General features: G+C 41.1%; 1 protein-coding gene across 4 annotated transcripts in view; it reads right to left on the bottom strand.

Annotated features, from left to right (window-relative positions):
- Positions 1-20838, bottom strand: part of SEMA4D (semaphorin 4D) — an 84492-nt gene extending 63654 nt beyond the window's left edge. The window contains exons 1-2 of one of the 4 annotated variants that reach the window (XM_062017747.1): positions 20780-20838; positions 13654-13700 (exon numbers count right to left, since the gene is read on the bottom strand). The gene's annotated coding sequence lies outside the window, so the exon portion shown is untranslated. Of the gene's footprint in view, positions 1-6179; positions 6241-13653; positions 13701-20223; positions 20267-20779 lie in introns of those variants that run through there. The other 3 variants (XM_062017746.1, XM_062017744.1, XM_062017745.1) reach the window with 3 other exon arrangements.
- Between the last annotated feature and the right edge of the window lie 6930 nt (positions 20839-27768).

Consider the following 27768-nt stretch of genomic DNA (forward strand, 5'->3'; position numbering starts at 1 on the left):
CAGGTTGACTGTTCTAGGACTCTGTTTTTAGATGGTGAGCTGTTTAGCACTGTATTTAAAAAATGGAATAAGTCAACAGAAAAGAAAAAGCAACCAAGCTTTACTCCTGATTTGACTTAGTCATTTATTCTTTCCTATAAACTCATTTTACAGTATTGGAAGACTTTCAGGTTTCCAACACTATATTTTAGAATTTTAATACTACAAATAATAGACATTTCTATAACTCTCTGAACACAAAGATCAATATTCTCAGCTGTAAACCATCTGCTAAAAGAAAAGCTGCTTAACATGCAAGCAACCAAGAGCTTATCACGTTTATAAGAGAAAGTGATTTTGCATAGCACAGTCTTTCATTTAATAAGAGTACTAAAAACATCCAGCAGTGAGAAATTGAACATCAACAGTAAAATGTGCAGACTTTCCAGGCAGAGTAAATAACCACTGGAAATAAGATGACATAGGGGATTTGAAAACATTAGAAGCAAAATGAGGAGATATATTTTCTGGATGGACAAAATGAGAGTAGTGGACAACTACAGGGCTCAGTACTGTGCATATATATCTATGAGCTCCAGAAGCAATGAAGGCTGCAGCAGTAGGATGCATGGCTCCATGGTGTAATCCCTTTTCTGCCCACTGCTCCCTTAGAAAACCTCACCATCTCTTGCAGTGCTTAGTGAAGACTTGCTGCATGTGCTTCTGAGAGAGATAACAAAGACCAAGGCAGTCATCAGTCTAAGGGCTCTTTTGAATACATTCTGTTTTTAAAAATAAAAAATCCCACAGCTAACAAAGAAAGGAGATTCATCACTACACACATTTTTCTGATCATGACTTTGCCCAACTCATGATCAAGTTGGAAGCTAAATCCACACATCAGTACATGTGTGCTTTGGAAACATAACCTCCAGTCATTGCAGAGCAAAGCTCTACAGAGTCACCTACCTTAAAAATACTTTGAGGGTTAAAAAAAAAAAAAAAAAAATCTTCATTCCTCCTTGATTGTATATACAACTTTTGAAAGAGCATACCTAGATTTCAAAGTGTCTCCTGCACAAAGCCATGCTTCTCTAAGTCTGCTCTTATTTGCTTTGAGTCATTTCAATACAAGTTACCCATATTAACTCCTTCAACCTTTCAGAGCATAATTACAAATGTTCTCTCTGCATATTTTTGCATATTTAACTGAGACATCTCAAGCCAATACAAAGTCTCAACTTCATATGTTATGCTTACATTGTGCTATGCCATTTACTTCACAATTTCTTGACAAACTTCAGTATAGCACAGGTGTAATTCAAAAACAGCAATTACAACACAATACAAACTACAGTGTAAGTACACTGACAGAGTATCAGCTGAAGGTAATGCAAAGAAAACTCCAAATTGCACATGATAATTAAATGTCTGTGAGAAATACCACATAGAGAAAAATGTCATTGTAGGACAGGAAAGTGATAGGCTGCAAAATCGAATTAATGGGAAGGTAAATTTCAGTCTTAAGATATTGTGTGTTCTACATGCATGCCAGACCTCAGAAAACTCTCCCTTAAAACTTGACACAGGATCTGAAGCTGGGATGGTCTGGGGTAAAATGAGAGCTGCAGCAAGTACTGTTTTGTCTACGGTAGCAATGTTTGGAGGAATTCACCCTTCTTAGTATCACACATTTCTGCTTAAATCATCACTTGACCAAAGCATTTATGTTTCCACTCTTCCTATCCTGAAGAAGACACATGGGCTGAAGGTTTACTGAAATACACTAGCAGAACCTATTGCTCTGGAAGTCACCTGCCAGGCTGAAGCCAATAGCATATGCCACCACATGGTAAGGATCTTTCTTCCCTCACCAATCTATCCCTCCACAAGACTGCAAATTCTTAAGCAGAGTAGTACCACCGATCTAGTGCCTGGTGTAACAGTGTGACTTTACATACAGTTAAACATACCGTTAAACATGGGTGGTCCCTTCAGGAAATAATTAATCCCTATCACCTAGAAAGAGGAATAAAACCCAAGCAGCTGGCAATTAGCTCAGACAACTTCCTTTCTCCATTCCTGTTTCCTGAAGTACTTCATCAGCTTCTGTCACCAACAAATCCCAAACAAGAAGGTAGCTCCTACTGTAACAGCTGGAAGAGTCCCAAGCTTGTAAATAGTAGCTCCTCAAATCAAAGAAACAAGCATAACTTGTTACTTCTTCTCAAAGTTCCTCATGCATCCACAGAATAACATCTGAACTTCAAACAAACATGGCCCTTCAGGATCCCGTCTTCCATGAGACTTCCAGACAACAAAATTTGTATTTACATTATTAATAATGTAATTAATATATACCAAAAATTAGTATTATAATATACCTTAGGTACTATAACATATTCATAATGTAATACTTTTCTTGTATTTACTTAAAAAAAATTATAAAAGTACAGACTTCTAGTAAATGATGCCTTTAAAAGTTTACAGCGATCTTTGATATAAAAGCAGAAAATGTAACAGGCATGAAAGTTCAGCTACACACTCATTTTACTTTAGTCTTCTGGCACATTAGAGCATCTTATTTTATTAAGCATTTTGAAGATCTTCCTTCCAGTTCTAAGATTCAACCTGCAGATTTCTGTTGTCCCCATAACTTAATTTCACTATCACGAGGCTACCACCCAAAGTTCCATAAAACTTTTTAAAACAAACTTCTTCATTCTGTATTTGGTTATGCCATGGCTTTCCCAAAGGCCAAACAAACATGGTACTTCAGCCACTGCAGCCCTCCTTAACCCTCTTAAGTGTTAAGTTTCTCTGGAAACTAACACAATGGGGTGATTTTGTCCGGGTGATTTTGTCAGTGTGATTTTTACAAGTCACTTTAACTGCCAACACTTTAACAGCATGCACCACTGGCTCTTACTCTGGCGTGCTGTGCTACACACCCCCATCTGGTCCTTGTTCAGGCTGCTGAAGCAATGCCGGACTAATCCCAAACATTTGTGGTTCTTTCAAAAGAGACTGTTAGTTTCATAGAAGTTCTTATGGACCTTAACTTTACACTGATGGAAGGCAAACAGCAACAGCCAGAAGAACAATAGCTTCTTTGTTCATGCAATAAAACAATGTGAAACTGCCAGGATCATTCTGAATTGATGAAACTGCTAAGTTTTACTGCACTACATTAAATTGCTAGTCTACAAAGTCTTAAAACCAGTCTTTGAAATTTCCCACTCACCTTCTCTCATAGCAGATGCCAACTGCTTGGTTAGCCACATTTCATTAATAAGAAAATCACGCAGTCAACTGATACAAGTATGGTAACCAGAAACCTCTCTCACTGTTTCAGCCACTTAGCTCTTGGCAAATAATGAGAAGAGAAATCTGAACACTTCAAATCTGCAACTACACTTCTTCAGGCTATACTTATAGCACAACTCTGTCACTAAAAAACAGTCATTCTCAGTACACAAAAACTGCATCAGGAAAGATACGTTGCAAATACAAGGGTTTGTGGGTTTATAAGAAGTAAATTAAAGTGCCCCAGCAAATGTGCTTTTTGTAAAAAGAGAAAAATCAATGCCAGAGCACATGACTTCAGAGTGAGGAATGCTCACATTCCTCCTTGCTACCTGACTGGAGCTTACTCCTTGACACCCTGGGCAGCGCAGGCAGTCAGGTCCCTTTATAAAGCTTCCATAACAGCCCAAATGGGTGTTTGCATGCACTGGGCAGGCTGGGTGCAGAGGCTACAGAGAGGCAGGCAGGGCCCTGGCAATGCTCCCACAGCACCAGCCACTGACACCAGGTCAGCAGAGGACACATCGAGCCATTCAGACCACCAGCACTTTTGCCCCGAGGCTGCCAGCACCAGAACAGCTCAGGGGAAAAGTAATTACAAAGTCAGGGACAGGTACAAAAGCAGAGGCAGAATAGTCTGTACCAAAGTGCATTAATAAACTGGCCCTAGAAAGGGTGAGTTACACAAGACACTGGTCACATGGCATCGGATTAGGTTAAAAGAAAAAAGTTTTTAAAAAAAAAAGCTACAAACATATCCAACCAGAAACTGGGGAGAACAGCACAAACCACAGAGCAAGACACTAACGACAGCTAATCTAGATCAGAAATATCAGCATCTCATTCCCCAAAACGAAACCATATGTCAGGTTTTGGCCATTAAGGAGAAAGGCAGATCTGTCTTATACATATCTCCCACTGATAGATCAGACTACCTTGTCAAATCACTCTGAGGGCAGAGAAAAGTCACCTGCTCCTGCAAAAACAAACCTCATCTCCCATCAGCCCCAGAAGCCAAATCAAGCCTGCTGTGGCAAACTTTTTTCTAAAGGAATGTCCACCTACATGCCAGCTGCTGTTCTGTCTACACCTGCCTGCACTAGCTGCACCCTGACCCATGGCCACCATCTACTAAGGAACAACATTTTTCAGGGAAAAAAGTCCTTCTCAAAGGTGGGCTTCAAGAGAGGCACCCAATTCTTTGTCTATGACAGAGTCTCACTTAACTGTAAAACCCTGACTCATTCTGCACTCTCACATCGTGAGTTCTTATCTTGTCTGCTATCTGCTCACCTCTCCAGGGAAAAAAAAATAAGTATATAAACACATGTATTTTTTAATAGTAGGAGGGGAAAAGCTATTTTGAGACATGAGCCCTCAGACAGTACTATATGCCTATCCATTACAAAACAACCCAAGGTGAGAAAGGTTCATTTATCTTGATCAACATTTTTTCTTAGTGCGAGTTTAGATTTCCCTCCCCTGACTAAATTCAACAACAAAAACTTATTAAGAATTCATAGGTTCACTTAGACATTGACCAAAGTAATCAAACATTCCAACAGATTTTAAAACAAACAAAAAATCTGTTAAATGAACATAGGGCAAGTTTCTACTTAAATACTTAGCTTCTCAAAATGCTCAAAGGTTCCCCTTCCTTTTGTTTGCTCTATTAGACAAAACATCAATGTCATTGAAATGTAACCACATCTTTTCAGTATTTAACAGATTCTTGTTATTAAGGAAAAGCAAACTTTTAGAAGCACAAAAGATGTCTCCTAAAAGCCAGATTTTGATCTTTGTTCACCTTTTGTTTTGCATATATTTGCAAACAAGGCCCTACTGATTTTGGACTTGTGCATTCTGTTCTTTTATCCAAGTGAGCTTCAGTGGCTGCTGATAATCAAGGCACAGTTAAATGGTAAAAGCACAAAACCCAAAAAACTATACACTAATTACGCAACACGTACTGTAAGTTTTAACTAAACCAGAAGCTTCAGCACGATTTAATAGCAATAACCAGAAAACCCAATACTACACTCTAGAGCACAACTACAACTGAGGTCTGTGTCCCTGTCACCCCTTCCTTTAGTCTTTTAACTTCAGCATGGCTGTTCTCTGGGAGAAAAAAATAAAAAAACAAAACAAAAACTGATATTCCACTGCCCGTTACTTATATAAACAACAGATTATTCTGTATATGCTAACATGGAACACTTGAAAGTCTGTTCTCTGCAAAATATATCTTCAGATTTTCAAATGACATTTTTGCACACTCACAGTGTAAGCAAAGCAGTTATCTGTTCAGCTACAATTTACACAATACATGCATTAAAAGGTTGTTAATTCTTCATATTTAAGTTGCATAGCAAAAGAAAACATACAGTCTCTATATGGTACCACCAAAAACAAGAGTTTCCCAATAGGTTTTATCATAACACCGGGGCACTTGTTCAGGCATTGCAGCTCATGGGGACTACATCTACATGCGTCTGACTACTCTCCAGCTGGACTAAGGCTAGTACAGAAATCAGGAAGTCTAGTCAGAGAAAGGAGATTCCTCTTCAATGTACACATAAACAAGGTCATTTACGATTAATCTCCACATAGGCAATATGACTCACAGTCAGCTTGAAAAATATCAATCTGCTGAATAATTCAAACAGCTTAATTGTTAGTTCCATTGTAATGAAACTGGTCAGTCAGTGATAACACTATATAAACCTCTCTCATTTGGAGCCTTGTACGCAGCATTTTACAAGTTAACACAATATTTTCTGCTGCTACTAAATTATTCCCTATTGTGACAACTAATTTGCTTGATAAAGAATCTTTAAATGAGCTTTCAGTTTATGCTGCATTACAAAATATACAAAAAACCTTTCATCTCTTACCTTCAATCCACAGCTCTCTTACAAAGACCATAGCAAAAGCATAGCTTTCAGCAGTTGGCAATGTTCTCAATTTTGTCATCAAGTAATGGGTCTGCCACAAAAAAAAAAAATGACCGTGTAGCAGCAGCCTGCTGGATATAAATCCCTTTGCTGCTTAAAACTAGATTCTGGATCAATATTAAAACAAAAACAGAACAACCCCCCCAATGCTATCTGAAAAGAGCAGAAAGAATAAAAGGCATCTGTGGTAGTCTAACTATACAACACAAGGCAAATTAGCACTAAATTGTTTTATAATTTAGTAAGTGTAAAAACAAGAATATGGAACAGAAAACATTTAGCTCTGCACAGAGTAAGCCGTAAGCACTATATGCTTCATCATGCAAATGGTGAAAATTATCTAAAGACAGACCTAATGCAGCAAAATAAATCATACCTGTTTTGAGAAGAGCCCCTCTCCCTCTCTAGCATTGCTCACCCTTTGCTGCCCTAAGGCCTCAGCTCTTGGTTAACATCTCTCCAGCTGAAAATAATTGCCTGCCTCTGAAAAGCATCTTGGACAGTGTCACTCCTTAATCAGCAAGAGGACAGCTGAGTGATGTGAGGCATTTCCATCTTCTCCCTGGAGTAATCGTACCGTCTCCACTAGGCACTACAGCAACATCAAGAAGTAAAATGACTTTAAATGTGGTGCTCTCCCCTAATGAGAACTCTATTCTAATAAGGCCACCCTCCTAAAACCCACTTTGCACCATTGCACCAGCTGCCTATTAGTACTTTGTGTATTGATACAGCTATCACCAAGGATCAATCAGTGCAGCCTGCTCACAAACCTCAGGGAAAATCCATTTGTAGAAATATACTTGATATACCTAGATATGAATATCCAAGCAGTTATAGATTGTGTTATCTTTAAATTCTTATCACAGTGTGACCATAGTAACAAGCAGCAGTAAATTCTGCAAGTTCTTGTGCCCTGGCAGAGGAAGGATAGCAGTAAAATGACTTGCAATTTACAAAATGGGATGAGTTTACCTCCCTGAAGAAATACCTTAGAAAATAAAACCAACTATCTGTTTCTCAATAAATTGGGAGAGAAAAAAAACATGCTCATGGGCTTTGCTAATGCACTTGCAGCGCGTACACCGGGAAGGAGATGTGCGAATACCAGTTTTGTTTTTAATTAAATTGGTATCACACGCTGTAGTTTCACTCCAGAACAAAAAAATCGGCACTTAGAAATCGCTTGTGTGCCTTTCTTCAAAACAAGTCATCTTCTCCTCAAGAGCCACCAAAATTACCTTTTCTGTGAGGACACCTAAAACCCCTAATTGTCTCTTTCATCCAGCTTCTCACTCTCCCCAACTGTGCTGTCTTGCTAGTTATGTGCTTTTGAAGTTTTGACACAAAGCCACACATCTCAGACCTGTACCTGACATTCTTATTTGCTGTTTCATACTTATTTCAATAAGCTAGCAGCTAAGTATCCCTTCTCTCCCCATGCATTTGGGATCCACATCTGTAGCGCAAGACTTAGAGGAAACTGTTTTCAGATACAACAGCCAAAGGCATAACTCAGTGACTTGACGCCACAGGACCACACAAGTTGTCTTTAACCCATTTTTCCCTAAATTCTTCTCTTTCTCTTTCCACAGGGGTCACTTAATTCAAACTTCAAGGAAAGGACAGCATCTCCCACAGGTGTTTATATACCCTAAACTATTAACACACCAAAGCTCTGCTAGAGGCCCTCAAATCCTACCAGAATAAAACAGCTCTCACAGTACTGTAAAACTATAATTTACAACACTTCAGCCTAGTGTCTTCTGATCTTCACAGGAAATGGAAATCATTAATTTAAACACTGACACTGTCCTTTCCCAACCCTCAGGTCTCTCCTCTCCACACAAAGGGAACTACATAATTTTGCTACACTAGACAGCATTTGATTGTTGGGATGAAAGTTTCATTAACTCCTCCACAGACCCTCAAAGATTCAGTCAAATCTTCATTTACTTTCTTTTTGCTTCCTGAACATTTTTAAAAGCTAACATTTTCATCAACCACAGAAGATTAAACTGCCTTTGGTCCATCCCACATCACAGTCACATAGACACCTTTAAACCTCTTCACAGAAACCTTGAAAACAAATATAATTAGGTATTAAAACAAGTTTTAAAAATGGAGAAAGCATTCCTTGCTGTGGGAGATCCCAAACAAGAAGAGCTCTATATCCTTAATCATCAGCATATTAAAAAGACTCAAGAAGTGGGGGAAAAAAAACCTGCAACACAATGGTTACAGAGAGCTTGACTACTGTAAGTTTTGCTGAGTGCTTGAAACACTCAAGTCGAGAAGTAAATAGGCTACATGATTTCAGAAGACAGACCTGAGACAGAGAACTGCTAATGAGAAACCCACTTTAAGTTTCCTGTTCACATCAGAACATTGCCTTGATTAATCAATGCCTTCCTGCATGATGCACGTCCACCTGACCCTCATGCAAAAAGACAGCAGTTACACAACACGCATTAAAACTCACAAACACATTTTTGACTCTGCAGACAGCTACAACAAGAAGCATAAAACTTTGTTACTGATATTCACTGCTAACCACAGTTTCTTTCCCTTTACTAATTGGAGAGCTAGGCTCTTAGAGATGTAAAAGCTTGAGTAGCTGATCTCAGGTTCTGGACTAGATTGCTCTGTCCTCCTGCCAAAGAGCTGAGCAGAGGGTTACAGCCAAAGTCTGCAGCAAACTCAGCTGTTTCAGTGAACTCAAATTTCCACCTGCCACAAAGCCTTATTCGAAAACAAGCACAAGTACTTTACTCCTATGAGTAGCCCACTGGCTGACAGCTGGGCTGAGACTGTCTCTGCTGAATTTTGTATTTTGCTGTTCATTTTAGGAAACTGAACAGCTTTCACCCTCCCACTCCCTGTCTCTGGCACAAATCCAAGCACTGAAAGTCATAGTATAAATACAAGGTTTTGAAGGATTGCGGCGCAAACTTTACAAATCACAACAGAACCCCAGTAAAAGACAATCATTACACTGCTGGTGCTGTGCTGGATTTTGCATGTCCTGCCTCTTATTCTACACATTCAAATCTTTGGCACGCATCCTAATGTTGGTTCAGTGTGATGAGTCTGGAAAAATCTGTGCCAATGTGGCTATCTGTAGTATGTAATTTGCAAAGAGAACAGACGGCTGTGTGTACATTTGTTGTACATGACAGCATTAGGAATTTAGGCAGCCAAAAAGCAAACTTTATGCACCATTGTCCTAGGTGTTAGAAATGCTACCCATATAACCCAATTTAGAAAACCTACATCATACACTAGTTACTAAAAATTATCTAAAATACCAACTTTGTTCTTCCTGTGTAAATATGTACGAAGTTTGATATTAAAATTTAGATTAAAACAATTTCTAAGTAGTTTGATATTGAAATTTAAACTAAAGTGAGTTTCATTTTAATGAAGCCTGAACTCATGGAATCACAGAATCTTAAGGGTTGGAAGGGACCTATACTTGTATTTAAAAGTAAAGTATTAACTATGTTTTTTATTGACTGCTTTGAAGAAAAGGAAACATCAGGAATTAAAATTAAATTCAAGTTTAGCTACAGCTTTTCTCTTTGAGCAAAAAGATACAATCATCTGGAGTTATTAGAGTTTTGGCCTTCACATTCCTATACTAAGGATGAATGAGGAAACAATAAAGTTACCTGTTCCAGTACAGGCAGTACCCACCTGACATTGTTCTGGCTCACAACAGTACAAACAGTTCCATCAATAAACTGTCAAAAAATGTCTTGCTGAAATGAACACAGTGGCTCAAAACTCTGTAGATTTGCCTTTTTAATGCTGAAATCAATAGTGTCAATCAGAGATCTGTACCTCAGGAAGAACAACCCCATGTACCAGGAGAGGCTCAGAGTGACCTTCTGGAGAGCAGCTCTGCAGAAAGAGAGCTGGGGGTCCTGGTTGATAATAAACTAACCATGAGCCAGCAATGTGCCCGAGTGGCCAAGAAAGCCAATGGCATCCTGGGATGCATCAAGAAGAGTGTGTCCAGCAGGTCAAGGGAGGTTCTTCTCCCACTCTACTCTGCCCTGGTGAGGCCTCACCTGGAGTCCTGTGTCTAGTTCTGGGCTCCTCAGCTCAGGAGGGACAGGGAAGTGCTGGAGAGAGTCCAGCACAGGGCCACCAAGATGATCAGGGAACTGGAACAATTTCCTTATGAGGAAAGGCTGTGGAAACTGGGACTTTTCAGTCTGGAAAAGAGGAGACTGAGGGGGGATTTCATTAATACTTTTAAGTATTTGAAAGGAGGATGTCAAGAGGGTGGGGTAACACTTTTTTTCTGCCCAGTGACAGGACAAGGGGTAACAAGCTGGAACACAAAAAGTTCCACTCAAGTTTAAGGAAAAACTTCTTTATTGTAAGCATGAGGGAACCCTGGCAAAGACTGCCCAGCAAGGTTGTGGTGTCTTCTTCTCTGGAGGTTTTCAAAACCCACCTGGACATGTTCCTGTGTGACCTCATCGAGGTGAACCTGCTTTAGCAGGTTCCAACCCTTCCAGCCCCTACCATTCTGTGATTATGTGTAATCACTGGCCAAATCCATTCTCTGCACTGTATGAGAGGTGTAAGAGTGCTGTCCTGCTCTATTGCAGGAGCTGATGAAAACCTCTCACAGCTGTCCTTCTCTGGTGAGCAAGTGCCAGGAAGGGGGCTTTATGACCCGAGTTCCACTGAGAGCATTTTTCCATCAGAAGACAAATGACTAGCATCTTCACAGGCATAAGTGGCCACATTTCCATGATGTCCTGTACTCAGTCTCTAAGGCAACTTGATACAACAGTTGCTTCAACTTTAAAATGCACTTGTTTACCTCCAGTTAAAAACAAAAGTTACCAAAACAACACCTCAACCTCTGACAATTTTTAAAAAATAAATAAATAAATAAAGAGTGAATAGCCCAAATCCCACCTGATTCATGAAACGGTGGGAAATGTAACCATGCCAAGTCCATGTGACATACAATCCCGGCATCAGGACCACCTCTGCACGCTGCTGCTTTTCAAAAGCGTATTTAGATCCCAAGCAGGTAACAGTTATTCCTTTTATTTCACAGAATAGCCTGAAACACTTACTCAGATCACAACAGGTACTGAAAAACATTCCCAACCCAAACCAGGATGTAGTTCATGACATAATTATTTTTTTCTAAACTATACTTCTTAACACATTTCAATTATTTCTCCAAATTTTCTTTTTCTTTTATTTCTCTTTTGTAATGGAGGACATCTTTATAAATATCCTATTATTATGAACTTTCCAGTCATGTTTGCATAGTCATAATGAACTTTCTACAGTAACTAACCAGGTCTTGCAGTACTGAAATGGAATGTTAAGAGTTTGTACCAGAACAACACTAAGGGCCTTTCACAGTCCCAGCAGAAGCAGCACATAAGGCTACTAATAACCATACAGTGTGCTCAGCCTTAGAAATTCAGACAGAGCAATACTGTGTAGCAATAAAACTCTTATGATGGCAACCATAGCCATCTTTATCCATTTAAACTACCAATCACTGGCCATTAGGCTTAAAAGCATCTATACATCTCTTCCTTCTGAAAGAGACAACGCAATGATGAAATGCTGGAGAAATTCTGTATGCAGTCCTAGCAACATAGCCCTTTACATTTGTCAAGTTCTGCTGCCAAGCCAGTCACAGCCAGCACCTTTGCCCCTTACCTGCCATTGGTACCAAGGAGTCCTAAGCTGAACCAAATTTCATCCACCCAAAATAAAGGTACAGGAAAGATACAGCTTTATTTCATCCCTCTTCAGAGTTCTCACTGCATTGCTTCTGACATTACAGCTCAACTTTTGATAGCATAACCATGAAATCCACTAGCAAATTCAGTATTTCCTCTATCTCCCCAAGGACGATTTAAAAATAGTGGCAAGTGGCAAAAAAAAAAAGTAAATATACAATAATCACAACTAAAAAAATGCCCAGAAAAAAACTAATGGAAAGTAAGTAAATTTGACTCCAAAAAGATTAAGAAATTCCACTGCTTTCATTGCAGTGAGAAAGCACAACATGTTGCACCTGAGACTACCAGACCTGAACACAGAACATTTCTTTCACAGTACTGTTAGCTGGCCACCATCACACAAAGTAAAATACCTTCAAGAACATGCAGGCAGGGTAGAAAATGGAGAGATGGAAAGATGCACCAAGCATAAACATGCCCTTGTACACAGTCTGCAAGCCAGCAGCAAGCCTCAGTTTCAGCAGAAACAGTTTGACTGCCCCACTAGCACAAGGCTTTTGTGCATCAGCCATGTGCTTAAGAGTCTATATTTTCAAGTATATCTCATTCTTCCTCTTTAAAAATAAGTTTTATTCAACAGAGAAATGGAGCTTTTTCTCCTCGGATCTTTTTTATCAGAGACAAATCTCCCGGCGTAATAAGCTTGAAGTACAATTTTGGTACAAAACACACTAATGTGAATGAATAGCAACTGAATTGGTGGAGTGATGTTAGTGCAGCCATGATAAAAGTCAGATAGCCATCTCCAGAACCCGTCACATTTGCCCTGGGAAGTCATCTTAAAGTCTAACCATATGGTAAAAGGACAGCTGCATTTCTTATAAAACCTCCACACTCCAAGGAATGTAAATAAGGGATATTGTTAAAATGAAAGATTCAGTTAAAGCTTTACATTTGTAACGTTTAAAAGGTTTTCCCCTCCTTTTTGTATCTTTAATCAAAGGTTATAAATGTGTAAGTGATGGCAGTTGCCATGGAAATGTGCAGGCCAAGATCTCTTTGTGGGAACCTCAAAGCTCCCTTCACCATGGAATATCGTGTAATGACAGGGTCACATTAACACCTTTGACTCCCAAAGCCCATTTATTGCATAGAAATTAGCACAGCTGACTCCATTCACCTTCCACAGACAAACATTAACTACTCCTGCTCCACAGATTTTCTGAAGCTGTCATCCTTTCTCCTGGACATGCTTCCAGTCCTATTTCAGCACCATCCTTCCCACTGTGGTAAACTGATTTTCGATGGGCACAGCCTTCTCAGCAAACACTAAGCATAAACCAGGGAGTGCAAAGGCCATCTGATGCTTCACCTGATCAAAAGAATCATTTCATAATCTCTCAACAAATTTCATTTTCCAAAGCAATCAGCATCCAATAAATCGACATCCTATTCCAGAAGATGAAGGCACAGCTATGAAGAACAGAGGCAGACATGCAGCGACAGGAACTGAACTATTATAAAAGCCAACAATTAAATTAGAGAACAGAAGACAGGCTCTGAATAATGGTTACTGTTTCCCCTGGTGGCTGTCTGTACTAAAGCAGGAAAAAGAAGTTCTTAAAAACCTCAGCGGAATTTTTGAATATCAGCATATACCATTTCACACATAAACAACTTACACAAATAGGAAGTCCACTTCAGGGCAGAGGCAAGCAGATTCTTTTTTCTAATTAAAAAAAAAAAAAAAAATTCTAAATTGACAAATTCGACCACTTGAGAGTGTCTTCTTATCAGCATCTTAATTCTGTAAGCAAACACACATTTAATTTATGCAGCCATATGTGTTTGTATGAAGTAGAGATTTGTCACACATCCTGCCATTGCAATAATAAATCCTTTAGATGCATAAAATATGAGATTCAAGATACAAGCAGACTTACTTATTTGCATATTTGAAGACGAAACTATTCCAGTGGTATCCACCCTCACTGAAAATAGCTAGTCAAACATTTTAACAATTAATATGCTGTGAATGTATAAATATAGGTTTGGGTTGTTTTTCCTTTTTTTTTTAATTCTCTGGGGAGACAGAAACATACACAGAGGAAGCTCTTAAACCTATGAAAAGGTCTGTTTTACATATTTATCATACAATCCCTCACAACTAATTCCCATACAAAAGAACTGAAATGAAAAGTGAAGTGTCCCACTTACCTAGCAAATAGTCAGGATGACCTTTCAAGGCAGTTTATCAATTTCACTAACACGGAGTAAAAATCTAGTCAGATTTAACTGAATGATAAACCTGTTTAAATAGGGCCAAGCATCTAAATATGTAATGGCAGATTTTTAACAATCACAATAATCTCAAGAAAAAGGGAAATAATTCTTACTCCTCAGCAAAAGACAGATACGTTTTAGATGCTTTGCAAGAGGATGGGGTTTTTTAGGGGCAGCGGTTCATCGAAGGACAAGGGGAGACACTGTTTCTATCAGTTATTTATTTTCTTTACACCTACAGTTCTAATGGACAACTAATTTTCTGTCAAATGGACCCTTCAAGTAACTTACATCTAAAAACAAATACGGAAGGGGATCTGTGTGCACATACATATGCATCTCGAGTAGATCCTTACTAATTATGCATTTGCCAAGTGGAAACAGGAATGCATAAGTTCTTGCCTCTGGGCATTTTACACACTTTTTGTTAAAAGATACAACCAAAATGTAGGAGAGAAAAGTAGCTCTGAACCCAACATTACATATAGAAATCTGCTGGAGCAAAGTGACAAAGTAAAGCATTAATGTCCTGTTACTACTCCCAATTTTTGTTTGAGGTTGAGGGAGAGGTTTTGAGAGGTCAGGACTGTGTACTTGTGCAGGGTCCCTGTCCTAGAGGCAAACCTCTGCAGGCATATCTCCAACTTCATCTACACTCCATCCACACAAGCCTGCTAGTATAAGGACCCTGACCTTGCTAATTTCTGTGTGCAGAAACACTCCTATTTTTAAATGGTTTGCAGACAATTCTTATCATACTCAAATATATTATGCACACACAGAAATATTTCACAGTCCAACAGTACAATGTCCAGCAAGAGTTACAAAGACTATCAAAAACATCCAAGATGAGGGTTATAGAGAAAACTGATAAATATTTTATTATATTAGGTTGAGAAAAGACTGATTGTCCGACAGTCTGTCTATGTTCCCATCACCTTCTCAACTACATCAGTTGGTCCAATGAAAGGTACAGCCTCCTCCCACAAATTCTTTTCTCCTTACCTCCTAGGGTAGAATGAGAGGAACAGGCAATTGTTCTACTTAGATTAACAATGGGATTTTATTTCTTAAATATGATTTCGTAAGTGTGATGTGAATAAATTGAAGCATTACTGCGTGAGGTAAAAGCACAGAAAAGGGTATGTGTAAAATATCACATTGGTATACATTCTTACAAGTTACTGTAACTGACAAACAAACCAGTGTTACCCACATGAGCATAACAGTCTCAAACACCACAGGCATGGATCATTTCTTCTTTCCCACTGCCACAAGAGAGGACTTGCAAACTCTGAAGAGCCTGTTTTATGCTAAACAATGTCAGTCAGCTAGCTCCTTCTGAAGTATTTTGAACTAGAAAGTTTAACTACAACAAACCTAAGCAAAACCAAACAAAACCTCGGTGACCTGATTTAAGACATAAATTCATAGCACACTTTACCATACACAACAGAGTCTGTATTGTTATATGCCTCCCAAAACACATCCAGTTTACACTGAGAGAATTCAAACACAAACCTAAGAACTTTCACAACTCTAGGTCTCTTCTCTGCATCCTGCATTGCTCTTCCAGTAACCATAACCTATTATCTCTTTCAGTATAAAAGAGAGCAAAGTCGTTCTTAAAAAAAGCTCCATTTTTCTGTGCATCCCTTTGTATATACGATGACAATGTTCATAGAGAATTATTTGTGTATTAAAAAAAAAAAAAAAAAAAGAGTCAAGCACAACTGAGCATATACATATAAAACCCAATCACTTGGGGCAAGAAGAATGCCTGCTTTATATCCGGAAAAGGAAAAACTCAGCAGAAACACAGCCAGTGTCTGCCCTTGAAAACTACTCTTGAACAAAGAAAGAACGTATAATCACATTTCATGCATTTTTTTTCACCCTTTTTCCCCTTCTCTGCCACTTGCAATGCATGCAAATCTGTCCAGGCCTGGCAGGCCATTTTCAAACCCAGTGGAATGCCAGGGTCTCACCTCTGTGTCACCTTGCTGCAGCTGTGTCAGACCCACTTTACCTTCCAGACCTCAGTTGGTCTCTCTGCTGCTCACTTGGCAAGAGCTAACAAAGTCTGAAGTTTCTACTCTTCTGCCTGTTTTCCCAGCAGAAATGCCTGTCTCCATAAACCTTCCACTGCTTTGCATATCCTCTTCAGTCTCCCAGCTCAGCTGTGTAATCAGATGCACTGAAGACCAGGATCTCCCAGCCTGCTAATTCCACACACTTCCCGCTGGCTTTTCAGATCAGTGCTCCATCACCTTCATGCCTGCTGGGCATGCACAGCCCTGCACAGGAACAGACAAATCTAGCTCCCAGAAATGGACAATCACTTGTTTTCCACACAAGCACAAGCTGTGGCACAGAGCTCTCTTCTGAGAGGGGGAATCTGCCTGTCCTTGCAATGAGGCCAACAGGTACTAATTTCGCAGCACAGTGTTCAATCCTCTTTGGCCTGCCTCACATATAAGCTAATACTAATTTTTTAAGAGGATCAATGCAGAAAATGCCTGCTGGATTATGAGTTCACTGCTGTACGTGAACTGAGAGAAAAAGAAAGAGGTTGGAGAGGAGAAAAAGACAGGAAAACCAGTACTACCTCGAGATTACTAACATACTTGATACACAGGTGAGATTTGCAACTCTCTTATGCAAGATGGTGGCACACATTAACCTGAAATGTGAAGTGTTGATTTTTGCTTTGTAACTGAACAGTTGTGGGAGGAGAAGATGACATTTTCTTTTCTTTTGTTAACTCATCCAAGCGGTACACTGAAAAACAACTCTGCAGTCACTTCACTTTCCCAGTACTTCAGCTTGCACATAAGTGGGAGCTTGTCCAATTTTTCAATATGCTTCTACCTATCCAAGGCACCCAAGCACAGAACTATGTGAAGCCAGATGAAGGCACCCTTATAAAACAGTGCTTTATCATCAGAGAAATAAGTAGTTAGATGAGAGGAGGAAAAAAGCTTTAGGGCAGGAAAAAAAAAAAAATCCAGTAAAACAGCCAAAAGCACTTCCCAGCTCCTTGTTTATTATACAACCTCACTTTACATACAGGGGTGAAAAAAGTAACCTTTAAAGGATAACTAAGGCAAGTTTATAACCTGCTTTGCGTCTTTTTGTTGTCACTTTCAAGTCTCAATCCTTAATGTCACATGCTATCTGGAATATATTACTGTTTCATGCACTTTTCTAGAAGTAAAACATTGTGAAAAATTCTCTCAGTCACATCTACAAGTAATTAAACCTCAGTTTAGTGGGAAGTATCATACATCAGTGTCCATTCATGAGTAACACTTTCATGGTCATGCACCTTCTGAAACTACTTTTCTACTCATTTAAAACATAGAATTTTATGAATCCAACACTTGGAAGCACTGAAGATCTACAGTCTTGGCAATTACACCCTTCCTTCCCTGCCACTACTTTCACATTACCTTTGCATAGCAATAACCGGGATAAATAACCTTATCCCTGAACATCTAGGAAAAATTATTTTATCATCCACAAAATCCCTAGTGCAACAACTGTGACCTGAGATTCTATTTTTCCTGTAGGAAACAAACACTAAACCAAACATTCGAGTTCAGAGATAACAAAATCTTGGAGCACTTTTATCACAGTTATTTCCACTTATTTAAATAAGACTTAACTTCAGAAAGTTAGCCTTCGAATCAGAGTAAGCAACAACTGTCTTATCAATTTATCCAACACTTTTTCCAAACTAGGTGGTATACACAAGTATTAGATCTAATGCTAGCAGCCCAGATGAAGAATTAATTTTGGCATGACTAAAAGAGATCCCCACATCACTGCCAGTTCAGTCACTCACACCAGCTAAGACGGCTGGGAGAGAACATGAGAGCACAGCAGAGCAAGCAGCAATGCAGTCTTCAACTCCAGCCAAGTGGCCTTGGGCAGATTACAGATCTTCTAGAGAGGTCTCCAGCTCCTCCCCAGTAAGAGGCTGCAGGAAATGGGTACCTCTGAAGCTCAGCCGCTTAAGAGACAAACATCAGGGCATCCAGATCATCTCTGCTTCTTGCAGGACCTCAAAGTTGTCTAAACCCACACACTTTTGGCAGGGCACAGCTGTATCCATGCAAGCAGGTTAATAAAAGGTTATCAAGTGTTTCATGTAATAACTGATTGTATTGGGGAAGGAGAGGGAACTTAACACCAGCAAAAAGAGGACAACGCAGCACATTAAGTGAAGTCTCCAGGCACACCTGTACTTATAGTGTCCAGAAATATCTGTGAATCAGTCTTACAGTTCCAAAATAAATTCACTTATATCAAACACTTCATACACATTGGAAGAAGCTACCGCCCTCCTTATCACCTACAATGGCTTCTGTAGTTGAAAAAAAGAAAACAGCTCTAGACCTAGTTTGGTAGGTATGAACACAAGCAGCTTTTGTCCACAGACTCTGCAGCAATCCCTGACCATCACAAAGCGGATACAGAGTAATTGCTTTTGGGAGGGGGCGTGACTTATTTCCTCTACAGGCCAGACTTCACCTGTCAATCCCGCTCCTCACTCACAAAACTGTCTGTTTTTTCCCCCCTTGATGAACACACGTGTAGAAACCTATTCCCTTGCTACACTTGCTCTCAGTGGAAGACAGCAACTCATCTCCACCACCTGAAAGAATGATGAGTTCCCATCCATTGCCTGCTCGTCCCAGACAGCACACTGTCTCATTCACGTCCCTGTGCAGAAGGGAACATGGTATGTGCAGTGTTTCACCCTACACAAGCTACTTAGTTCTCCCTCTAACAATACCCCTCTTTCTAAGCCAGTTTGTAAACGATACTCCCACTCTGGCACAGTCTCCATACGTGCCATCCACACAGCCTCACAGAAGCAGGGCTTGCTTTAGATGAACTTGCATAACTGCCTAAGCTCACATTCTTTCTAATAAATCAAGTCACTATACAGTTCTCTATCAAAATCTCTGTACAGGTATCCAAAAAGAAGCATGAGATCCATATCCGTAGCTATTTCCGAGCCTGATGGTCATAAAGAACTCAGCAACCTACCTATAACTACCATAGGCATTTAAAGTTTTTTTTCAACAATGACAAAAAAAAAAAAAGACCTCACTACTACATTCGTTTTCAAAGCCTAATATTTGGTTGTCAGAGACTTACAGGCTTATGTCCCACATTTTTCATCCCAATTATCTTCTTGCAAGAGGGACATGATAAGAAAGAGGAAGGCAGGAAAATGTTTCAGCATGCAATCAAAGAACAGACATGAAAAAGTCCTTCAACCTGCAGATCCATCAAGTTGCCTCCCACACCAGGGCTGGAATAAGCTTCTGTTCCCCTCCCTACTAATGGCAGTCATATAATAGAAACGAGTTGCAACAATAAAGTTAAGATCACTGCTTTCATCCATTCACTTCATTCCCTTTAAATACCGATGCTGCCTGGTTTTGTAAACCAAAAACAACAAACCCACACACCAAACAGTCCACAGCTCGACGAAGTAGTAAAGATATTCCCCTACGACTAGCCTGAGGGCAAGAGAACAGACAGGAAACTCTGATGCCATTTTACCCACCCCTTCCAAATTCAGCACCCCTGTGCAGACCCGGCGTAAACTCTCCTGACAGATCAGAAGCTAAACACCAACGTAATAGTTCTCCCAAACATATGCAGCAGGTTTCTCAAGAGTAACCCGCTGGTACAGTCTCCTGCCGTTCGCGAAATCAGCACGGCGGTTCCCCGCTTCCAGCCACCTCCCCTCGCGAACCCAGATGCATTCACGGCAACCTGGGCTGCCGCCTGGAGCCAGCCGGGCCGCATCCCGGCGGGGGAAACGCCTCGCACCCGCATTCAGCCCCGCGAGGAGGTGCCCCAGCCCCCGCCCGGCCCCGGCGCCGTGGCAGGTGCCGCCGCGGCCCGCAGAGGGGTCCCGGGCGCTTCCCGCCGCCCCGGGGTCGCACCTGGGGGAGCCGCCGGAGCCGGTGAGCTGCCGCCGGATCCAGTGGGGCTTGAGGGCAGTAGGAGAAAAAGCGCATTTATAAACCTGCCAGCCCTCGCTCATTTGCTGTGGGAGGCTCCTCCTCTTCGCCACACTCGGGCCGGGCCGCATCGCTGGCGGGGGCTGCCAGTGCCCGCGCCGGGTCCCACCTCGCCGCCGCCCGCGCCCCCCTCCCCGGAGACGGTGGCGTGCTCGGCCCCGCGGGGCGGGTGGCCCCTCTCCGCAGGTGTGCCAGTGTCTCTCGGCCGGCCCGTCCGGGCCCCCCCCGCTGCGGTGCAGATCCGAGCCCCGCCATCGCCGCCCGCGGCGGCCCGCCCGCCGCCCCGCCAGCCCCTGCACTCACCTCGGCGGGAGGAGGCACGGCGGACACGGCCAGACGCTCGCCCCGGCGGCTACCGCTCTGCCTCCTGCTCTGCCTCCTGCTCCGCCACCACCGCCGCCTCCGCCTTCTCCTCCCCCGCGCCGCCGCCTCCTCCCGCGGCCCCAGGCGTGCAGTCCCCCCCGCCGGGCGCTCCTACCTGCGGGGGTCCGCCGGCGCTGCTCTGGCCCCGGCCCCTACTTGCCTCGTCGCCTTTCCCCACGGCAGGCTGGGCCGGCGCAGCCCCCTCCCCCTCGCGCCGGCGGGGGCAGGGCAGCGGCGGCGGGAGGAGGAGTTGGTTCCCGTGTGTAACAAGTTTGGGTCGCCCCGCAGTATGGCGGCCGAGGCCGGCGGGGGGCGGGGGCGCAGAGCTGCCGTGCCCGCCTGAAGCGCCGCCGCGGGGGGCCGACCAGGCCCTCGGCCGCCGGGGGGTCTGGGGCGGCTGCCCTCGCACCGGCGGTGCTCGGCCGGTGCTCTGCTCCACTCTCTTCTCAACAAACTCCGTGATTTCCCCGCTCTGGCCCCGGCGCATCGCTCGTCAGCGGCGGCATCCCTGCGGTGGCCAGGCGAAGAGGCCGGAGCAGGCAACAGTTTGATGATGCCCACTCGATGGAAACCCCTAGCAATGAAACCAGCAAATCGGCTCCTCCCTAACGATTTAGGGCTGTGTGGCTTGGCACGGTATTGAGGGACTTCTGCCGAAAGCAGATGCGGTGTCCCGGCGATTTAATCGCGTCGTGCAACACCCGCCTTGCCTCTTCACACCTAATGCTGCTTGTCGCATCCCCCTGCCCCTGCTCGTCTCATGCAGTCTCGGGCAGCGCGCATCCACTCACTACAGCGCAAATCGCATCCGGGATGCAGCCTCTCAGCACAACGGAAATATGAATGATTTATATCCAAAGCAAACATTATTGCCAATACTGTACCTGAAAGCTTAGGTCTGCGTGGGTAACTGCTTGGAAATATCAGAGGAGGAGCCCCTTGGCATAAAAAAAAGAGAAAATAGGTCAGTGGCTGTACAGCTCTCACCCAGGATGCTTCTGCTGAGTCACTGATGAGTTATTGATTACCATCACGTCTGTACTCGCCTATGGTGACTCTTCTGATGAATGAACCAACACATGGATGATTGGGTTTTTTCTTATGGCTGTGGAACAGGTGACAGCCAATGTCATTTGATTGCTATAGCTTGGTTAACAGGAGCCACTTAAGCAAGACTGAGCCAAATATTTGGTTTATTGGCTGTTGGCATTTGCTTTACTGGCTGACCTTCCAATTTTAGTATTATACAGGATGTATATATTGTTACAGTAACATGATGATCCGTTTCTAATATCTGTATTTTACATTAGCTAGAGCTGAGAAATACTGCCATAATGAAATTACTGAGGAAGTAGAGCCACTTAAAAGACAGAGTCATGATGATAACCCCAGCGGAAAAAAGTTTACATGTGAGGCAAGATCTGACCACCTTGATAATTTAAGATATTTGAAACTGCAGGGTTTGAAAGAAGATATTAGCACAGCCAGTGAACAGTATGTTGTTGTGTGGAAATCAATGGGAAATCCACTTCCCCTCATTACATTTTCAAAATGATGATCTAACTTAGGCCGTCTTAATATTAGACCATCAGCACCCATCACACCATTTAACATCAGTCAGGGTCACTACACCATCAAAACATTAAATCTGAGGCGTGGCAAAGCCAGTGGGGACATCCAGCTCCAGGAGGCAACAGTAAGTGACAGCAGGAGACGAGGATCCAGGGTCTGCTTGGAAGGGGGCCAGTCACTTCTGTCAATTTACCTGCATCTGCCAGGAGCATGGAAAAGTATCACATGCTGAGCTCATGATGGAAAATCTCTAGTACAAGAACAGTATCAGCATAAAAAATTCTTATCGTATTGTATTCTGAGATTTGCTGTAATTTATATCAGCAGAAGAATAAGCTGCATTTCCTCTGGGACTGGGTGCTGGTATCAATGTCTTCGTAAAATCTTCCTAGTGTAGACAAGATTTGAAGCATCTCCTGAGGAATACAGCAGTGAAATGGTACTCCAAGAGAATAAACAAAGGTGCTTTATTAAAATCTCTTTTGCATTGTAAAAATTCAAGGCTAGGGCAGCTCTTAGTGTAGAGTAGGAAAATCACAGGGGTTTTGTCAGGTTTCCTCAGGGAGCCTGCAGTCTGCACAAGCTTCCAAAAAACCAGAATGGCACAAAAATTAGAGAAATAAAGAAATTTCTGCTGTCTCTATCCAGGTTAGATTTCACGAGCTTTAATAATTACATTGTTCATTTGTGTAGCATAGTTTTCAATCTCCATTTTCAATAAAACCTCTGGAGCACCGCAGACTGAAAAGTCAGAAGTAAAACAAGAATTGATATTTGGACCTTGTCAATACCTAATTCTCAGTCACATTCAGGACCTTCTTTCAAGTAAAATGTGTTACCAACAGGGATTAGTTGAGAAAAAGGGAATTTCCCAAATAACAGTGTCAGGAAATTTTGTTTTGCTCAGAATTATTATCATCTTTCAGATAATACATGCTGCAGCAATGAGATCATATAATGAACAACTATTAATACATGTCCATGGCAACTCTGTAATGACTACTCCAAAGATATGAATGAAACATACTTGTAAAAACCTCCATTGTAAGCGTAATAAAGTGTAATCTTCAAAGTACACATAATGCATGCTGTGAAGTAATAACATGTGAAGACTGCCTCAGTCATAATATACCTAGTTCAGACATCATGTTGAGGAATGAACACACACATGGGTATTTTAAGTCCAGGCAAGATGTATCTAATCTTTGCCAGGAAAAAGAAAAAAAGAAAAAGAAAACAAATTAAAAAAAAAACCAAACAAACATGCAATTAAGCAAGAAAAAGTTAAAGAAAGCTATAAAAACTGTCTGTCTTCTTAAACCTGAAGTCCTTAATTAAAATCAAGAAGAGAGAAGCTGCAGGGCAGAAGATACCAGAGGAGAGCAGGGAATGAGAGGGAGACTGAAGCTTGCCTGGAAGCCAGGGCTGAGGCTGAGGGCAAATCAGTCCAAGAGTGAGTGAGTGAACAGGTGGCAGGAATTTGTTAAGTCTGTGAAAAGGGCAGTGAACGTGCCCATAGGTTTGCAGACCAATATATAATGCAATTAATAGATCAGTAGAAGAGTACATTAGAGAATGAACGGATGGATCTTCTTTTGAATAAACAGTTGGGTTGAATGAATATGACTATGTGAACAACTGTAAACAAAGTCAAAAGTTTCAATCTACCCTGGTTTATTGCTATATTGCTATGATGACATGACTTTTCAGGTCGTTTGTCATCGATACCAATCAGTGCTAGAGGAAAACAACATGCATTCCTGAAATAAAACCCAGAATGTTTTCAACTAAGAACCTTGGGAAAACTAGTACAATAAAAATACAGATTTGAAATACACCTTGCAGGCATGACAATAAAAACATATTTGGAAACCTTAATGTACAAAAATAAGCACACAAAAAGCATTGTCCAGTAAACATGTTTTGACTAACATTAAACTGCTAAAATTGACATAGACATAAAACTATTTGCAGAGTAAGAAAATACTTTTTTTGCTAGCTAGGAACACGATACAGAACAGCTCAAAGTGATTTGTGCAAGATTATACAGTAAGCCAGTGGCAGAACCACAGATGGATAAAACCTTGACCTTTTATTTCTGTATCTGCCATCAGGCAGAGAAAACACACTGCCTTCACTTTTGCAATTACAGAGGCAATGAAACTAAATTACAACAGTCAAGGGGTGTTATCTCCTAACCCTGTGGGTTTTTTCTTTTTTTTTTTTTTGTCTGAAGACTTCCTGTATCATTATGGATAAACATGGCAATTATGTAGAGGATACACTGTAAGATTGTAAGATTGTCGCTGTAGTTACCGTGTGTCTACTGGTATGTCTAAGACGGAAGCAGAGGGAGCTGGATGGGTGGTGCATTTAGAGGATGCAGTGCAGAGGAAGTTCATGGCTGGACAACATGGAAGAAGAGGATCTCTTTCTCCTCTTTTGATGAATCTAGTGGCTAAGAACCCCTTAAAGGCTACATAGAATATTCTTCTTATCTTTCTTTTTTACTTTGTAATCTGAATCAAAGGATTTAGTGGAGCTACACTGTAGGTTAATGTCTAACCAATGGACAGAAAGTTGTCTGTAGTCCAGTCCCCATGAAATTTTCACTGCAAAGCCTGTTAAAAAAGTTTGCTAAAGGAGTAAGAGACACGGATAATTTAGGGAAGGCTGGCAAATGTGGTAAGAATTCCCCTCACTCTGATTCTGAGTAAGAATTCATATTTACAATGAGAACTCACTAGCAAACTACATTACTGACATACTTTACTCCTAGACAAAATGGAAACAACTAAAACAAGTATTTTGTGGTGTTAATAGTTTTTCATTTACAGTGTCTCAACTTAGAGCACATAATTCTTATTTAAACAGCTAGGTTACATGTATGGTTACAAAATGAAGAACCACTCAAGTGGTCTTTTCATAGGAAGCTGTCATGGAGAGACATAGGATCAACAATCAATGAATGATAAAAGACACTTTATCCACTCTACATAGTTGAAGAAGGGCATGGGCTAGTGGAGGAGGCACAACATGTTTATTCATGAGAAAAATAATAAAAAAAGTGCCAGCAGTGCCTGCCTCAAGGGACATGGTCAATGAGGCAACATTAATAATGTACTACATGAAGAATAACGAAGAAACTAAAACTTGATATATTGTTTCTATTCTCTTTTGAAAATGCAATTACATTTCCAAAAAGATCCAAGTTAATTAAAATTTTTAAATGGAGCCATCACCAATCACAGGAATTATTTTTGATTATATGTTTTTTGCACAAGTCAATATCAAACTGTTGATGTGGGGAAAGTATGAAACCAGAGAGGTAACAAAGATGTTCTGTGGTTAATGCAGGAAAAGCAAATGTAGGAATTGAGACTAATGGATCAAGACATTTATAAACTTCATACTAAGCTTGCAGCTTTCCTATATGAACAATATGTTTTTATTGCCTGCAGTACTACAATACCTCATGACTTCTTCATGTTTTCCACAACTGTGTTTATAGACTATTAACTTAATACTATGTTTCACAAATGCAAATTAAGAAATGGGATTACAATTTTACCTGGTGACAAAACATATTGTAACAGTTAATAGCCACAGTCTTCTCTCCTTTATGTAGTTTGCCTTTTTATCATTCAGCATAGCATCATAATCCAATTTATTTCCACATATACCAATTTACTCTTGAAAGAATCACAAAACTAGTAAGATTCTGTGACTTGTACCAATACCTGTAACACCCAGCTAAAATCTGTAGGCTCCAAGTTTGAACCTCGATAAGAAGTGAATATGAACTAGTTGTTGCTGTTATTGCACCAGGCACCTGCCTCAAATAATGCATAAGCCAATTAATTCCTGTCAGCATTCAGACAACCATGAACCCACAAAATGAGAAGGCAGTATGGGAAAAATATTACAAATAAAAGGTGAAGGCAGACCCCTCTCCTTGTGTGCCCTCTTTCTTCATATTTTTCTGTGCTGGCATTCCTCGTCCTTCTCACTCTGGAAGAATGTAAAAACCTAACATAACTTGCTGCTTGAACTAAGTTGCCCTGATAACCACCCCTTTACTGAAGCTAAACCAAATCATGATTCCCCAGTGTGATGTTACACGGATATTTCTTTCCTGCCCTACAGTGAGGTTTTCCTTTCCACCAGTTGCTCATATTGGATTTCTGTTATTTCATGTGGAGAACAAAAGCAAAGGATCCGATTGCCTCACTATTACAAATTAAATAAAGGGACACACAGTACAGGAAAGGAAGGGATTTTCTAAGATGATATGAGCAATTTGCAACTAACAAAACCCCCTTGGGAATGCAGCTTTCTGTTCCAGAGCATAACAAAAAGGCAAAGAAAAGAAAGGGTGAAAGGAACCCAGGATGTCCTTGACAAAAGACTTATAAATATAGAAAAGATCCATTTAAGTGTGCAGAAACTGGGAATGTTTATAGCTTTTCTATGCCTTACGTAACAATATAATGGAATAGAATAGAAGTGCATAATATCAAAATTCACATTTCTATCTATCTTCCTGGAAAGACCACCAATGCAAAGACTTACTGCATTTAATGCATGCTGAGCAGTCTGGCCTATCTGGAAAAGATGCGTTTCAGCTATCTAAATCATCACGCCCCCTTAGAAGCTCTTTATTTGTGTTTCTGCACAAGTGCCAGGCCATAAAGAAAAATTATTAAAAAATAAAAAAATCTTGGTAGAAGAAGAAGCAAAAGAGTAAATTGAGACCTTTTTTAACATAATCCTCGAAATTCTTCACTGGTAACATCAAAACCATTTACAAGGAAACAATTTCAGTTATTCCAATTAAATATTTATTTTGTGCTTAAAATTATCAAGGCATCATTTGCCAAAATATTTTATCCTTAAGGACTTGTTGTTTTGAAGCTTTTAATTTTTGTTAATTAATAAAAATGTACTCAGTTACAGCCTCACCTCCATCCCTGGAAAGGTGATGGAACAACTCATCCCCAGTGTTGTCAGTAAACATATGAAGGAAAAGATAGTTATCAGGAGGAGTCAAAATGGATTCACCAAGTGAAAATCCTGTTTGACCAACCTGATAGCCTTCTATGAGTACATAACCAGCAGGCTAGATGAGGGGAGAGCAGTGGATGTCATCTACCATGACTTCAGCAAGGCTTTTGACACTGTCTCCCACAACATCCTCATCAGAAAGCTTAGGCAGTGTGGCTTGGATGAGTGGACAGTGAGGTGGATCTGGCTGAATGACAGAGCCCAGAGGGTGGTGATCAATGGCATAGAATCGAGTTGGAGGCCTGTGGCCAGTGGAGTTCCACAGGGATCGGTTCTGGGGCCATCTTGTTCAATACCTGGATGGGGGGACAGAGTGTACCCTCAGCAAGTTGGCTGATGACACCAAACTGGGAGGACTGTCTGATTCCCCAGAAGGCTGTGCTGCCATTCAGCAGGATCATGACCAGCTTGAGAGTTGAGCAGAGAGGAACCTCATGAGGTTCAAAATGGACAAGTGCAGAGTCCAGA

The sequence above is a fragment of the Colius striatus genome, chromosome Z, assembly GCF_028858725.1.
Source record: "Colius striatus isolate bColStr4 chromosome Z, bColStr4.1.hap1, whole genome shotgun sequence".
Classification (NCBI taxonomy): Eukaryota; Metazoa; Chordata; class Aves; order Coliiformes; family Coliidae; genus Colius; species Colius striatus.